At 40.4% G+C, this 17,763-nt stretch overlaps 1 protein-coding gene and 1 pseudogene across 3 annotated transcripts in view; one reads left to right on the top strand and one right to left on the bottom strand.

Moving 5' to 3' along the window:
• DLG2 (discs large MAGUK scaffold protein 2) overlaps positions 1 to 17,763 on the top strand; it is a 1,451,407-nt gene that overhangs the window by 556,068 nt on the left and 877,576 nt on the right. The window lies entirely within an intron of this gene.
• Positions 3,099 to 3,293, bottom strand: LOC123326365 (annotated as a pseudogene).

The following is a 17,763-nucleotide window of genomic DNA, read 5'->3' as shown; positions in this document are numbered from 1 at the left end:
GTCCTGGGATTGAGCCCGCCATCCGGCTCCCTGCTCAGTAGGGGAGTCTGCTTCTCCCTCTCCCTCTGCCTCTGCTCATGTGCTCTCTCTCTCTTGCTCACTCTCTTTCTCTCAAATAAATAAATAAAATCTTTAAAAAAATGAAAATTAATAATAATTACTTCTGTGGGTTATTCTGAGAGTTAAATGGACATTTAATTCATCATATGGTATCTTATATATAGTAATGTCTAAATTTATAGCGACATCATCATCACCATCATCACTATCACCATCACTATTATCAATATTATTACCACCTATTATAGGACAGATTTTAGCTGAGCCCAGCTATAGGGTGCTAGAGATTGCAGAGTTGGAAGCAGAAATTCATACCTTCCTCCATTATGGCACTTACATTTAAACTTGATGTCAATGCTGTGCAACTTCCACTTATTTGTCTTATTAGTTTATAAATTCAAGTACATAGTATCTGGCACAACCAGGGCCTATTGAACAAAAGAATGACTCACTCAACCAGAACAAAAACTCCAAAAATGCCCCCAAATCTGTGTGTTAAGAAATAAAGCCAGTCTAGGGCGCTTGGGTGGCTCAGTTGGTTAAGCGACTGCCTTCAGCTCAGGTCATGATCCCGGGGTCCTGGGATCGAGTCCCGCATCGGGCTCCCTGCTCTGCGGGGAGCCTGCTTCTCCCTCTCCCACTCCCCCTGCTTGTGTTCCCTCTCTCGCTGTGTCTCTCTCTGTCAAATAAATAAATAAAATCTTTAAAAAAAAAAAAAAGAAAGAAAGAAAGCCAGTCTATAATTTGTTTATTTTCATTTACTGGGATTTCTAAACTTAAGTAAGGGAAATTTTAAGAAACGATCATGGCATAATAATGATACTTGAAATATGGTACTATGTGTGATATGATACTGTGGATACTTAGTTCAGAGTCATTGGCCATGACCTTTTGCTCTCTGTACCCCTCGCCAAATGAAAACATGCTTCGTTTTGTTAAATAAACTATTGACCCCTAGCTCCACCATCTATCCACCTTCTATTTATTTCTTCCACACTAATCTAAGAGTGAATAAGACAAAAAGCACATTACAGATGTTTTCTAAATTGTCTTAAATGGTAAGAGAGTCATTGTCTATTTTCTCATTGTAATTAATTGAATCAGTGTATGAGTAAGATTTATGTGACCCATCATTTTCGAGTTTATTTGCCATAGAGGTTGTTGTCCATTCTTGGTAGATTTCTAGCTCTAGGAATCATAAGTAAGATGGCATCTGCCTACCTTGTTATTTTCTGAAAAGATAATATATGTCCACAGACCCAGCAAATTTGTATTCATAAACATTAGCATATAAGGAGCTGTTGTGTCAGGAACACTGAAAATGTGATAAATATTAATTTCTAGACTGGTATTTTGTCAAGGATTTTTAGAATCAGCATTTCATGTTTTTGTTTCTGCCCTTGGAGTCTTCTAAATGATACAAATAGAAGCTGGTGGTCTTTAACAGGATCTTTTTTCCATGTTCAGAGATCTACCAATGTTTTATTTTTCTACATAGTGCACTTCTACCCTTGATCATTAAAGAGCTGTGTTTCCTGCTCTTTCACCGTATAGCTCTACTTTTCATAGATGTATGGAGCAAGGGTATATATTTTTATTTGATTTTATTTTTAGAAATCAGTACGCTTCCCCCCCCCTTTTTTTTTTTGACAAGGGGTTAGGGGCAGAGGGAGGAGAGAGAGCATCTTAAGCAGACCCCACACCCAGCACAGAGCCCCATGCAGGGCTCAATCTCATGACCCTGAGATCATGACCTGAGCCAAAATCAAGAGTTGGACACTTAACTGTCTGAGCCAATCAGGCACCTTAGAGAAATCCGTACACAGTATTTTAAGCAAAATGACACAAGAAAATAACATTCTGTAAGTAAAATAGCAGATAACAATATTCTGCATAATTTAGTATGCTATACATAGTCTCTTAAAAGAGAAAAAAATAAGTCGAAGTGTTTAAAAGAAATGACTGTTCACATAGTGGGGGTGTTGATCAGTGTTTTCTATCTTGTTTGGAGTTTGCTGCCAGAGGATCCATCTAAATTGACTGGTGACTTTTCAGTCACAAGGCTCTAGCCTCTGGTAAAACCCCCTCCTTTTGGTCCTTTTGGCCTGTGGACATTTGAAAATGGAACATGAAACATTCATGGGGAGTGGGGTTTGAAGCCAGAAGCTCCACAGGGTGAGCCCTGCATTTGAATCCCCAATCTCTTACCCCTAACTAACTGTGTGACTCAGGTTGAGTGACTCAAACTCTCTGAGTCTTGCTTCTTCCATCTGTGAAATAGAGAAGACAATACCGACTCCACAGGTTTGTGGTGAGGATTCACAGAAGCATCGTGAGAGAATGCTCAGCCCTTAGGGCTCAGGAAATGATGAGCTCTTCTTGCCTGGGCGGTTCTGGTCTAGCCTCTGCCACTCATACTGTAGTTTTTTTCTGGTCCCAGTTTTCTTTTCATAAAAAGATGGCATTACATTAAAAAGCCTCTCAAGTCACTGTCAGTTGTATAAAATCACAATTCTAATTCTCATGTCAAGAAAAGAGAAACTAGAAACTGCTTGTGTGCTCTGCTCACTATCTTTGCATCTAGACTATCCGGCGAGGGTAGGGAAATATAGTACATCTATAGTATGCAAATGATCCATTTTCAGAGAATCAGGAAAAAAATAGGATTCCACTAAAACTAAATTCAACATGTTTATCTTGAATGATTCAGAGACATGGTTACAATGCAGGCACTGATAAGGGGGTCGAAAGAGGAGAGACTTGGATTAGGATCCTTACAAAGTGATCCTTACTCCTTCCTCACCAAGTGACATTGGAGAAGTACTCAGTTTGTATAAGCCTTCTTTTCCTTATCTTTAAAATGGAAGAAAGAGTGCTAATTTGTTGTAAAGATTAAATGTGGTACACATAGAAAATGGGATTTGTAATGCATGAAACACATCATATGTACTTACGGAATGTTATTTTCCTTTTTTATCATCTCATTCACTTCTCTGTAACTGACCCCCATGGTTTCCCTGCCAACAATTCCACTCTTACTTGATAAAAAGTTTTTGAACAAGGATCCACAAAGAAGAGTTGAGTCCTACACTTGATAGTGATTGGAGTGGACTGATGTTGCTGGGAAAATTCTGTGGAGGAGAGAGAGCTACTGGCATAGGGGGCCTTTCTATTAGCAATAATCGCGCCTCGGATAAACCTCATTGGCTACGATACTGCCACTGTGCAAAGCTAGAGGGCCCTTCTATTTCCTGCAGTGGACAGAAGTCCTTCTGATTGTGGGATGGCTCTTCTTGTTAATTATGTAGTCTGCTTGGTGCTCTGGTTTGCAGAGCATGATAGAGGAGCACCCAGGGAAGGATCAGAGAGGTATAAAAGAGAAAGGCTTTTTTTAGAGGAAGTTCGGGGATTTCTGCATCGCTGGAATATAATGTGCAAGCAAAGAATAGGAGTTGAGACTTGAGCAGAAAACAGGGGCCAGATCAGGGAAGGCCTTACAAATGGTGAGTCATCGGAGGATTTTAAACTCCAGAGTGACGTGATCAGATCAGCAGCAAGATCATTCTGTCAGCAGTGTGGAGGATGAATTGAAGGGAGGTGAGACTGGAGACTTAAGATCAGCCAGGGCCCTACTTGAGACATCTACTGAGAAATGACAAGGCCCCGAACTAAAGTAGCAGCACAGGGATAAAGCTGGTTTGCAAGATATTTTAGGCCATTTAAGTGGCAGATCTGATAACTGCTTGGATTAACAGAAGGTGGGACAGAGCCTGCCTTCAGGGTAACTCTCAGGGTTCCAGGGGGGCCCATTTGTTCAGGGCTACCTCTGACCTCCCAGGGCCTTTGCTTCTGTGACACTTGTTAGTCCACTTTGGTGGGAAGAGTCCCTTCTTTTGCAGCAATTTCACTGCATTCTTGTTCATACCACACTTTGTGCTTTGAATGATAATTATTTGTGCGCATAGCCATCTCCCCCAAATGATTTTAAACCCATCAGCATAAAGATCTTGCTTAATGCATCCCTGAATCACAAAGTGAGCGCTTGTCAGTTACCTTAAATATGTGCCAATTGTCACTTTGCTAGAAAGGTATATTCAGCATATGTACCATGTCTTCTTCTAGGCCACAGACTGAGTTGTTTCTGAAGGCACTGGTCTCGGGAATGTCTCCTGTGGAGTGCCATTTATGCCTCATTGGATGATTCGTTATTAACCACTTTCTGATTTCTTTTCTTCTCTCAAGTGGTTAATTGCTCTGGATCCCTAGATCATCTTTTCTGAGCTTACTGGCCCTGGAAGAGAAATTCAAAAATACTACTCTATTTGAGGTAATTAAAGCCGTGGTCTCCTCCTGGTTCTTTACTTTCTTCTATGCCTTGAAGGGGATTCGATTAACCTAATAGGATCTGTTTTGCTTGAAAAGGTGCTGGCAGCAGGTTAGTGCTCTCTTGTGTCAAGGTGCCTGCAAGCGATTCTGTGGTTCTTGTTTTATAGAACTCTGACTTGTAAAAAGCAGGTTTACGAGGATGACAGAGTATAATGAAAACGAGGCTTCTTGACTGGGACACAGGAAACCAAGGCTCTAGCTGTGGTTCTTTGGCAGGCTCTCTGTGCGGGCTTGGGAAAATCACTTCACCTTTGGGCTTCAGCGGCCTCATTTGTAAAATGAGAGTGTTAGCCTAGAGCCTCAGCTGAAGCTCCCAGTATCCAAATACTGTCACTATGATCCAATGGGCTGGGCAAACCTAGTGATATCCTGAAGACTGTCTTTCTCCATTAAAGCATGCCTAGTCTTATCAGAGCAGACAGGAAAAAGCAAGGCAAACCTGGTGGTCAGGGGTGGTGGGTAGGATCTAGAAGTAGAAGGGAAAAAAAAAAACAAAAAACAACAGACCAAGGTCCAGAGGTTTTAGGAGGCAGGCCAGTTGAATAGGCAAAGCACAGGTTCTGAGAGATATGGCTTTGGAGAGCAGGTGGTCATTGAAAGAGTCAGATGGTATGGGGGAGGGGGGGGGGGGGCTGCTGGCCACAGCAGGCAGGCAGTGAAAGGCAAGGAAGAAACGCAGGAGCGTGTAGTGCTCAGGAGTCAGAATCATGGAAGTCTGTCAGGGATTAGCATGGTCCTGGCCACCTGCCTGGGTTCATGGGCAGGGCAGAGATTAAAAAAGGAGAAAGGGGAGGGGGATAAACAAGAGCAAGACAGAGTTCCAGCTTTGGAGAGCCTGACATATTAGGCACGTCTCCAAGAGAGAGATTTGGACAAAGAGGAGCAAGACAGAAGGCAAATTCTCAAAACTGGGCCACCAGGTGGGGGCTGAGTTGCAAAAGCGGAGTTATAGGAACTGGGACAAAAGGTCAGAGCTAGACTAATAGAAAGAAGGTTAATGCCGAGGACTCACATTTTTGAATTTGAGATACCATAGGTTGCTTCTAATCCACAGCTTTTAGGAAGCAGTGGTTTCTCCTATCTTTCTTTTTTTTTTTTTTTTTTTTTTTTTTTAAAGATTTTATTTATTTATTTGACACAGAGAGAGAGATAGCGAGAGCAGGAACACAAGCAGGGGGAGTGGGAGATCGAGAAGCAGGCTTCCCGCCGAGCAGGGAGCCCGACGTGGGACTCGATCCCAGGACCCTGGGATCATGACCTGAGCTGAAGGCAGACGCTTAACGACTGAGCCACCCAGGCGCCCTCTCCTATCTTTCAGCTGCCCATCTTCTATGACTGACAGTCTCTCCTTTCCCTCCCGACCCTCTCCTCTCAATTCTCTCAGCCCTCATGAGTTTCACTGAGAATTTACTGAATTCCAAGTATGAAGGGATAGGGAATTTTCTCTGGAAGCATAGCCAGAACAAAGAAAATGTAAAATCACAATGCAGTGTGATGAATACAGCAGAGAGGTACATGCAAGATACAGAGAGTGCTGAGGATTAAGAAGCTGGTGCTGTTGAGAGGTAAGGAGGAAGGTGTCCCAAAGGAGGCACTCTGTGGGCAGAGCCTGGAAGGGCAGGTGTCAGTCTACCAGGTGGAGAGGTGGGGCAAGGACGGCCTGGGCAGAGGGAGCAGTGTTTTTGTGCAGGCACAGAGTTAAACAAGGAATGGGCATGTTCAGGAAATAAAGGGTTAAACGTGGTGACAGCTGGTGTGGGGGCGGGGGGGATGGCCAGAGATCAGCAAGGGAAGTAACTGGGAATTTTCAGAAAGTAAGTGTAGAGTCAATTATAAGGAAGATGACACTTTCTGGCAGAAAAGAGGGGAAAATGGAGTCCAGAGAAGGTAGTAACAGGGAACCAAGAAGGAAACCATTGGGCCCTGGCAAGAGGTGACAGGGCTTGGAACCAAGGCTGTGGCACTAACGAAGAGCAGAGACAATCAGATTTAAGGGAAGAAGCAAAAGATGCCCAAATCCACAACAGACCTAAGTCAGAAGTCATTTTTAGGAGTCAGGGGCAGACAGCTAGGAAACAGGTTGAATCTTGCCTTGAGCGGCACCCTGCCCCTGAGACCTTCTCCACCTCTTCATTGAGCGCCACGTCTCACACTCCCAGTCGCCCTCCGTGGCTTTTTTTCCCCTCCTCAGTTCTCCTGTCCATCGTATCCCATATTTTATTTATCTTGTTTATTGTTTATCTCCTCCCACTAGAATGTAGCTTTTTGAGGGCAAAGATTTTTGTCACTTGTGGTCACTGTTTTACCCTTATATCCCTAGCACTTAGAACATTCCCTGACATACAGTAATCGGTAAATACTGAATGAATAAAATCAAGGCACTAGCAGCCATGGACCAAAACCTAGAGCAAGGAAAGACTTACAATCATGGAATATTCAGTATTAAAGGACCCCTACATTTTGCAGAGACAGAAGTGATTTGCCCAATGGCACCCACAGAGCATGCCAGGCAGAGATAAGAAGAAGGAAAGGGTCTGTGAGGATGTGGAGCCTCATTTCCCAGGGGCTGATTGACAGGCAGGAAAGGAAATCTGGGTGTCGGTGCCAAGGTCTGGCTGTTGAAAAGACAGGGCAGCCACAGGTCAGTCCTGATGTCACAGAAGTGAAACTTACCAACATAAAACAGAAATCATTTGATTTCTTTTTGTAATGGAAACATACTGAAACAATTGTTTCTTTCTTCCAAGGACTATTTTCATCTATAATGCCCCCACACCTGACACCCCATCCCATTGTTACAAGAATAAAGGATCTTCTGAATGTGGGCATCACATTGCATCAATACTGCATCTTTTCCATAATAATAGTGTTTCTGTTTCCCTCCTTTTCTCTTTATCCCTCAATAAATATTAAAAGTTAGTAAACACCAAGCTGTCGGTATGTAAAGTATGAATGACAATATTTGGTTATTTTTCCTATCTAGAAGTGTTAGAAGGTTCTAAAAGTTATGAGAATTTGAAAATTGTGTGAAAAGTCATATTACCATTTCCTTTTTCACCAACCCATTCATTTGTCCATTCTTTTCATCATTCATTTATTATTTTTTTCCAAGTATCACAATGTTTATTGATAGATACAAGTATATAAAATCAGGGCATGAACATGACTTGATAAATTAAATAGATTTAATTTCAATACTATAATAAGAGGGACCAATTCAAATTCTCACCATTTGTTTCACACACACAAAACCACTTCAAGGGCATTAACGATCTCTCAAAAGATGCAGAAAAAACATTTGACAAAGTACAGCATCCTTTCTTGATTAAAACTCTTCAGAGGATAGGGATAGAGGGTACATACCTCAATATCATAAAGGCCATCTATGAAAAACCCACAGTGAATATCATTCTCAATGGGGAAAAACTGAGAGCTTTCCCCCTAAGGTCAGGAACATGGCAGGGATGTCCACTATCACCACTGCTATTCAACATAGTACTAGAAGTCCTAGCCACAGCAATCAGGCAACAAAAAGAAATAAAAGGCATCCAAATCGGCAAAGAAGAAGTCAAACTCTCACTCTTTGCAGATGATATGATACTTTATGTGGAAAACCCCAAAGACTCCACCCCAAAACTGCTAGAACTCATCCAGGAATTCAGTAAAGTGGCAGGATATAAAATCCATGCACAGAAATCAGTGGCATTCCTATACACCAGCAACAAGACAGAAGAAAGAGAAATTAAGGAGTCGATCCCATTTACAGTTGCACCCAAAACCATAAGAATCCTAGGAATAAATCTAACCAAAGAGGCAAAGAATCTGTACTCAGAAAACTATAAAATACTCATGAAAGAAATTGAGGTAGACACAAAGAAATGGAAAAACATTCCATGCTCATGAATTGGAAGAACAAATATTATGAAAATGCCAATGCTACCTAGAGCAATCTACACATTTAATGCAATCCCTATCAAAATACCATCCACTTTTTTCAAAGAAATGGAACAAATAATCCTAAAATTTGTATGGAACCAGAAAAGACCCCAAATAGCCAGAGGAATGTTGAAAAAGAAAAGCAAAGCTGGTAGCATCACAATTCCGGACTTCCAGCTCTATTACAAAGCTGTCATCATCAAGAGAGCATGGTACTGGCACAAAAACAGACACATAGATCAATGGAACAGAATAGAGAGCCCAGAAATGGACCCTCAACTCTATGGTCAACTCATCTTTGACAAAGCAGGAAAGAATGTCCAATGGCAAAAAGACAGTCTCTTCAACACATGGTGTTGGGAAAATTGGACAGCCGCATTCAGAAGAATGAAACTGGACCATTGCCTTACACCACACACAAAAATAGACTCAAAATGGATGAAAGAACTAAATGTGAGACAGGAGTCCATCAAAATCCTAAAGGAGAACACAGGCAGCAACCTCTTCAACCTCAGCCAAAGCAACTTCTTCCTAGAAACATCGCCAAAGGCAAGGGAAGCAAGGGCAAAAATGAACTATTGGGACTTCATCAAGATAAAAAGCTTTTGCAAAGCAAAGGAAACAGTCAACAAAACCAAAAGACAACCGACAGAATGGGAGAAGATATTTGCAAATGACATATCAGATAAAGGGCTAATATCCAAAATCTATGAAGAACTTATCAAACTCAATGCCCAGAGAACAAAGAATCCTATCAAGAAATGGGCAGAAGACATGAACAGACATTTTTCCAAAGAAGACATCCAAATGGCCAACAGACACATGAAAAAGTGTTCAACATCACTTGGCATCAGGGAAATCCAAATCAAAACCTCAATGAGACACCACCTCACACCAGTCAGAATGGCTAAAATTAACAATTCAGGAAACGACAGATGTTGGCAAAGATGTGGAGAAAGGGGAGCCCTCCTACACTGCTGTTGGGAATGCAAGCTGGTGCAGCCACTCTGGAAAACAGTATGGAGGTTCCTCAAAAAGTTGAAAATAGAGCTACCCTCTTCCTCTGCTTCTTCCAAAGAACAGTTAAAGCAGGAAAAACAACTGTTTCTTTCTTTCAAGCCAGTAATTCCTCATTCATTTATTTTCTTGTTTTACTCATATTTCCTTAGTACCTACCAGCTGTTGATGATGGAGCTGTTGGGAGTACAAAACCAAATCAAGGAGTTTATAGCCTGTTAAGAGAGATAAGAAATAAGGCAAAATAAAACTTTTGATCATTCAATAAAAACATATCTAATTTGTGTTCATTTATATTTCAATAATTTAACAAATACTGACCCGATCTACTATGTATCTAGGTACTGCTTTGGACCATGTGAATCCAACAGGAAATAAGACAAACACAAGTCCCTGCCTTTAGTGAAATTCCATGCTGGTTGAGGAAGTAGGCAGTAAATATTTGTGGTGTGTGCTACAGTGGAAAAGTATGGTGGTGCTAACTTTGCCTAGGTAATAAGGGAAACTTCTTTAAAGAGGTGGTATTTGAGTTGAACTCTGGATGCTGAATAAAATAAATAAACTAGGTAGGAGGAGGTGCAGTGGAGGAGAAGAAGTCTGGGTAATGAGAACAGCAGGTATGGACGTCCAGAGACAGAAAGGGCATGTCTCATTAGTAGAGTGAAAGAAGGCCAGTGCGGGTGACCACAGCAGAGGGTGGTCTGGTCTACCACAGAGCAGTATATATAAAAAGCCATAAACCCCATGGGGGATTTCACTCTTCTTCCCCAGAGCAATGGGAAGTCAATAAAGATTATAAACACAGGAAAGTAATGACAGAGTTTGGAAATTTGGAGATTGGATTGGAGTGAGGCAAAAGTAGGGAGAGAAGAAAAAAATAAGGGTTATAAGAGAGATGTAGAAATGTAACCATACAAATTTAGGAGACTGGAAAATTACATCCTTCTGAGAATGTTGAAGAAGTATTCATGGAGGAGATAGTTTTGGAACTGGGCCTTGAAGAACAAATAAGACTCAGGAATGCAGGCATGAAGAACAAATAAGACTCAGGAATGCAGGCATGTGACTTGTCAAGGGCATTTTTAACAGAAGGCCATCATGTTGAAGGTCAAGGGGATGTGAAAGCATAGGTGATGTATGGGGAACAGCAAGTCAATAATTCTGGACAGACAGAATTACATGAGTGGGAAGTAGATTGAAAAGTAGAAGTAAAGGGTGGAAAGGTTTAGGTATTGTGCTATTTGAATCTTATTCTTTAAACCAACAGGAAAAAAAAAACAAACAGGAGTCATTGCAAGATTCTGAGTCTATATTCACGTTCTCATACCTGTTTTCAGGGAGATTAATAACATAGCAAGGTGGAAGGGACTTGGAAAGGAGAGAGGCTGGAGGAGATGAGAACACTTGGGGGTCTAGTGTAATCAAGGCTTGCATGTGGATGGTGGCCGTGGAAATGAAAAGAATGCAAAAGACGTTCTGGAGATGAAATGAACAGGACTAGCAACTGACTGGTCGCCAGGGAACATGGAAGAGGTGTAAATACCTCACAGCCTTGTCAGTACCTCATTTTACGTGTTCTTCAGTACAAACTTTTGAGATAGGTTATAAATTTGGTGCCCTGGAATGCAGACTGATAACCACACGATATCTTGCCCACATGCCACTAATAGCTGCGTTACTAATGTAGCAGTTTTAGGGTGACTCTCAAGTGGACTGGATGTTAAATGTTAACCTACTAACAATTATCTCCATGTCCTATTAGCAATCAGCTGAACCATCTGTTCCTACCAATAGAGGATACCTTCTGGAAAATGAATTTGAGAATGGTGAAATATTGGATGTTTAAAAAGCCCAGACTGAGAACATTATTTTAGAGCACTGCATTCTCTGGTGGAGGGGAATATGTGGGAAGGAATTTCTTCTTTTCTGTTATATAAAGCTTATGCTAAGATACACAGGATATATAATGAGTTCTATGACTTAATTTTGTGTTGCCAACTTTTTTTTTTAAGTGAAAGACTAATCATGAAACGATTCAAATGGGAAGGCAGTGCCACCAGTGGAAAAAACCTAGACTCAGAATAAGAAAAGGAAATGTGAGCTTATCTATGTTATGTGTGAGTGATAAAATTATGTTTGCACTTAATATCTCTCAGTCTTAGATTTCCCATCTATAAAATGAAGATACCAGCACCTGCCTTGCCTAAGTCATAGCATTGTTGTGAGGATCAAGTGAGTTGATGTATGTGAGAGAGATGCCCAAATAATATCATCAGACCTGAAAGCTACTTGATTGGAAAAATCCAAACTCTCATTGAATCAGATCTGTGAATCTCTAAACATATGTCACTGGCCAACAGGGGGATATTGCAATTTGAGGTATAATCAAGGTTAATCAATAAAAAATCTTCGTCACAAATATGTGAGTTCTCATCACGGTTCCAGAATAATAGGTCACGGTATGTGTCTCACCACAGTCCACAGTCAGTGTGCTGCATCTGCATTGTATAGAGTAATGTATTTTATTTTATTTTATTTTTAAGATTTTATTTATTTATTTGACAGAGACACAGCGGAAGAGGGAACTCAAGCAGGGGGAGTGGGAGAGGGAGAAGCAGGCTTCCCTCAGAGCAGGGAGCCCAATGCGGGGCTCGATCCCAGAACCCTGGGATCATGACCTGAGCCAAAGGCAGACACTTAACGACTGAGCCACCCAGGCGCCCCTAGAGTAATGTATTTTAAAGTGTGGTGCCTGGACTTGCAGCATCAGCAAAACTAGGAACTTGTTAAAAATGCAAATGATTGGTACTCACCCTGGACCTAAACTGAATCAAAAACTCCACAGGTGGCACCAAGCAGTTTGTGATTTAAAAGTCCCTCCTGGAAATTCTGAGGGGCCTTGAAGTTGAGAACAACTGATAAAGAGGGAAGAACCTGAGCTCTGTAGTCAGATCCTAGCTCTGACCTTTAATCATGCAATGACCTTAACTTGTTCTTTAACAACTGCTGCCCAGAGATCCTCTACTGTGGATTAATAGGGACAATATAGATATATTTAACTCCTCTTAAAATACTAGCCTACTCACTAGGCTAACCATCGTATTTGTTCGTTTTTCTGTCTACATAAAGCTTTTCTTTCTTTTCCCCTTTCCCCATTTTTTGGAGGAAATAATTTTCCAAGAATCGAGTTTTTGGTGGAGCTATTGGACCATAGAGAGGAATGGCTTATCTGAAAAGTCTAATATACTCGGAAAAAACAAAGCCAGGTTTTATTTTTGACATTAAAACATAATTTTCAAAGTATGTGGGCTACTCCTCAGAAAAATACAACGTATGCTATTAAAATTTATATTAGTGTCTACATTTCATAAAAGTTTATCTGCTTTAGACGAACCAGGTATGCAAATGAAAGACAGCTTCTATGAGATGGTTTGGTTCTCTTCAAAAGGGTATCGATAGCTAGAGTTCATAGTAGTTTAGTCATTTGGCGTCACTACTCAAAATTATCCTATTGCTAAGCACAAAGATTAATGCATAAGACCAGGTCTGGGTCCAGTATACTTTTTTCTTCTGCTAGAAATGAGCTCCATAGGTATTTACATTGAGTACTAATATGTTAATTAAGAGCACCAAAGAAATCCTTAATGAAGCTGCTGAGACGATGAGACCAGCAGATACTGATCTATGCAATGGCTCGAGGATACCTCCACATGTCATACACTCTGCTGAATACTGGGGGAGTGAAGTAAGGAAAATGGAAACAGTTCCTGTCCTCACTGAAGGAACAGCATAGCAGGGAGAAGGACATTAAACAAATGATCGCAAAAATAAGAACATAATTATAAGTTGTGATCAGTTCCATGAAGAAAACAGTACAGGGTGTTTTGAAAGCAGGTAACAGGAGGAACTGTAAGGCTCTTCCTTGAAAGAGTTTGCAGCCTTCTTTAATGTGCTTTGCATTTTTTATGCTCAAAGTTGTTCCATTATATAATCCTTTATTGCTACTCATAGGACAGAATGACCAGAATTTTACCTACTAGATAGCTTGCTATCTGACCTTGGGAAAATTACTTAATGTTACCAGGGTTCGGTTTTCTCAACCATCAAATGGAATAGAAATACCCACCTGGTAGGGCTGTTATGAGGATTAAGTGGAGAAAGACACAGAACTGTGTGTGCTTGGCACACGTAAGTATTCAATGGATGTTAGCTGTGTTAGTCCAGAGGAGGTGGAGGGGAAGCAGGAGGGTGATGAGATAATTTGAAATTCTGTACTCTTGATGCTCAGACTAATATTTGTTCCTTAGCAAAAGATATATACATAAGTGTTATACCCAAAATATTAGAAAAACATTCTTAAACACCCCCAAAAAATGATGTCTAAAATCTGTTGCCTGGTCTATTTTTTGACTATGTGCTAACAGAGTACAGAGTGTTTTAACAGGAAAGGGTGAAGGGAAGATGGTTAGTTTCAAAATCTGGTCTGCCCTTTAGGTGCTAATGTAGTGGTGATACTCAAGTTTCTAAGTATTGATCAAGGACTTGGGGAGGAGGGCTTTCCTGTGAGAATAGACACAGAGGCATAATGAGACATGTCAGAAAGACAAACTTACTAACACCAAGGTCCTGAAACAAGTAGGACAACAGCCAAGTCAAGAGAACTAGGCTTCAGCAGGTAGCCCTCACTTCCAGCCTGCCTCTACTTCCCCAATGAGCCGTGTGGTCTAGTTCATCCTTATGGACCTCAGCTTTTTCTTTTGTACAATAGGGATAAAAGAACATATTTGTCTAATAAATTTTGTTTCCTTTATGAAATAGCCCTACTTCAGGTAGATGTAATACCTTACTGAAAGATAGTATTAAATAAGATGACATATATGAATGGCTTTTGAAATTTGAAAGCCTGAAATAAACCTAAGATTATTGATCACAATATTGCTATTATAATTTGGGCCTTATATTGTTAAATGTCAATCTTCTGTCTTCCCCAAACCACTTATAAGCCTCTCGAGTATTGAGAGGATGCCATTTGTTTTCATGTCTAAAGCAGGATTTACAAGCATGTATTGAGTGAGCTATAGAGGATCGATGGTATTTGAAGAAATCAGAAGAGGTGCTTAGAGAGGCAGAGCACAGCATTTCTAAGGGGTGACACAGTGACGAATGAGGGTGAGTAGCTTCCATAGACAAGCATACAGCCAGAATAGTGGGGCAGACCTGTTAAGCCGAGAGCTCAGGTTTGTCAGTGAAGCCAAAGTTCAAGCAAAGATAAGAAACTTGGACATTTGCAAAACCATTAAAATAGTATAGTCATTCTCTACTTACTTTAATTTACTGAATAAACTTTTATTGAGTGTAACAAAGGACAAATAGGGGTTCCTATCCTCAAGGAGCCCACCATCTAGTGAAGGGTAGAGCAACATGTGTATAGTGTAATTGGAGAAGGTCTGAGATGGAAGTATCTACAAAGGGCTCTGAGATTAAAACCTATCCCCCTGGGGAGGCCAGGGACGGCTTCTCAGGAGAGTAAAGCTTGAGTATAGAAGGAGGAACCAGCAGGACTCTGAAGCGGAGAAGGGAGGAAAGGCAATTCCAACCATTTTCAGTTCCTGTTTTCATGTAAGTGACCTGTCTAAAAAGGGCTCAGATTCTGGTTTAAGCTAAGAGATGTGTATCCCTCTTCATAGACAAAATTAAGATCGTAGTTAATGAATTTGTTGATGATATCTTCCTTTTCTCTCTCTCTCTCTCTTTTTTTTTTTGGCATACCAGTCTTAGTTTATTCTTTATAGTACACATATTAAAAAGTGAAAATGTAAAGCTGTAACTGAGAAAGTATCATAGAGTTCTGAAAATGAGTTCACTGTAGGAGTCTAAATAGAAAATAAAAATCAGCTTTTTAAGCTGCTTTTTCACTGAGTGTGTTTTGAGTCAGCAGTAATTCTGGGTATAGAACACATATTGCGCTTCATAAATTGGGCTGACCCAGAATATTGCTGCTACTGCTACAACAGAGATCGTATGGCCTCTTATTTTGCACAATAAGGATTGTGTAAAACCACTACCAACTCTGCTCCTCACTGGAGCATGAATAATGTTTGTGCGCTCTTTTTTTGATTTCTCTTCACTCTCACCTAAAATATCTGGGAATGTCAACTGCACTGGACTTCTTAACATGACCTTAAAAATGAGGATACTAAAAGAAGTTTTAATCAACAAAGAAATGTATATTTCAAATGTATATATTGCATATCTATATTAAGGTTAGGGACCTTAAAAATCCTCATTCCTATTGGATACTCCGTTTGAGGGGTAGAAGCAGATAGAGAACAGCAGTGTTTCCTGGCTTTCTGGTCATCATTCATCCTCCTATGGCATATTTCCAAAACACCTTAGATCACTAGCATGAGCTCCACTCTTGTTTCTTTATAGTGCCACTCTGTAGTGTCTGTTTCCTCTTTCTCCTGTTCCTTCACCCTTTTGTCCTCGGCTTTCTTCCTTGTTCTCCATACCTCTGATTCCATCCACACAGTGCCTTTTAAAGAGCTTTCACACATAATACTTGGCCAACACTCCCTCTGTAGGTGATCTGATGAATCCACTACAATTACCCCAGAGCAGTTAGATCCCTCTCAATTCTTGTCATGTCACCAAAGCTCTGTGTATCATCTAGTTAAAAGAACTGTAGCAGCAGTAGAAGGAAGTCTTTTAGATCCGAGCCATTTTAAGTAGCAGTATCACTTGGATTCCCATAGTCTACTTTTCCCTAGATGGAATTCACTGTTATAAAAATAAAGCATTGTGAAGAAAGAGTTCATGTATAATTGATTTTTGCATTAAAGCAAATTATGGTTCATTTGTCCCAGATGAAAACAGAACCATTGTTAATTTCCACAGACTGACAAAAACATTTTTTTCTAAACTAGACTAGTGGTTATTATAACTTGTAAAATCCAGGAATAAGCCTGAGTCCTTAAAAGTAGAAAAAAAGGGAAGATGTCAGCAGGACATTAGTGGCTTTATTGAATATACTTTCCCATGGTTCAAAGGTAGTATACACAGTGGTGTAGGCTCTGTAACGGGTGACAGTGACATCACGCAATAAAGGCCTATTGATAGCTCTCCTATCAGTGACCACTGCCGTTGGTGATCGGGCTCTGGGCCAGCTTTGTCACTGCCACTTTCAGCATTTGACCTCCAAGACTGGGAAATAATAGAAAAAGAGGGCTAGGAGAATTCTATAGGAAGTTTTGTGCCAAGGCCTGGGCTTGTCCCGCATCTTCTTTACCTACATTCTTTTGGGAAGAACACAGTTGATGGGTCCAGGGTAAAAAAAAAAAAAAGGAAACAATTTGGTGAACACAAAGCAGTGTCTCAGACAGAATTTTGTCATTGATAATGAAGTGATTATTTTTTAAGTCATCAATATAATTCCCATTCCTTTTTCCTGTTTCAAAAACAAATCTGCCTCAAGAAGCTTTAATGAAAAGAGTTAGTATATCCAACAGCTAAAAACGAGGACTTTGGAGTCGTATCAACCTTAGTTCAAATTTTCCTTTACCTTTGCTAGCCTTTTGCCTTCTTCGAGGTCTTTTCCTTATTCTTGAATTTTCTCATTCATTCATTAGGAACTATAGTACCTAAAAATAAGGATTCCGTGATGATAGAATGAGATAATGCATGTAACATAGGAAGTAGTCAATGAATGATAGCATAATTATTTGGATGTAAAGACAGTGTGAAGGATATTAATGCAGGTGACATCTACAATTAGGCCTCATCTAATTCCTTACATTTAGGACAATTTCTGTCATTCAGAATACAAGCCATTCTCAAAAAAGGTGTTCTCCAAGTCACAAAATAAAGGAATTGGTGAGGAGTGAAACATCCTTGCTTATGGTAGTCACAGAACTTTACAGATTTTTCATTTGTGGGGGTGGGGGTTAATAGCTGCCCAGTCCACTGGAATGTGACACCTGTCTTCCCAGTGGCATGAGGATGACTCACCAGAGAGCTTGTTTTTGCCAACTCTCTCTTCTCCTCTGTACTGGGGAGGAGGCCCACTTGTACCTCTTAGGCAGAATGGCGTAGTGAGGTTTTTGTCTCCCTAATTTCTGTGAAGTGTGCTTTCTCCTTGATGTATGCACAGAAATCACAGACATTTGCAAAACAACTAAAATATTAAGTCTAGGGCTCAAGTGAATTTATCACAATTAAGTAAAAGGTTTCTCAATCTGTGCCCATGAAGGAAAGCAATTGTGTCATCTGGTACAGAATGTTTCTTTCCTTGTGTTTAGAAGAAAGAAAGAAAGAAAGAAAGAAAGAAAGAAAGAAAGAAAGAAAGAAAGAAAGAAAGAAAGAAAG

Source organism: Neomonachus schauinslandi, chromosome 11 (assembly GCF_002201575.2).
Source record: "Neomonachus schauinslandi chromosome 11, ASM220157v2, whole genome shotgun sequence".
NCBI lineage: Eukaryota > Metazoa > Chordata > Mammalia > Carnivora > Phocidae > Neomonachus > Neomonachus schauinslandi.
The sequence above is the reverse complement of the archived record's forward strand: the minus strand, read 5'-3'. Positions and strand labels throughout refer to the sequence as shown.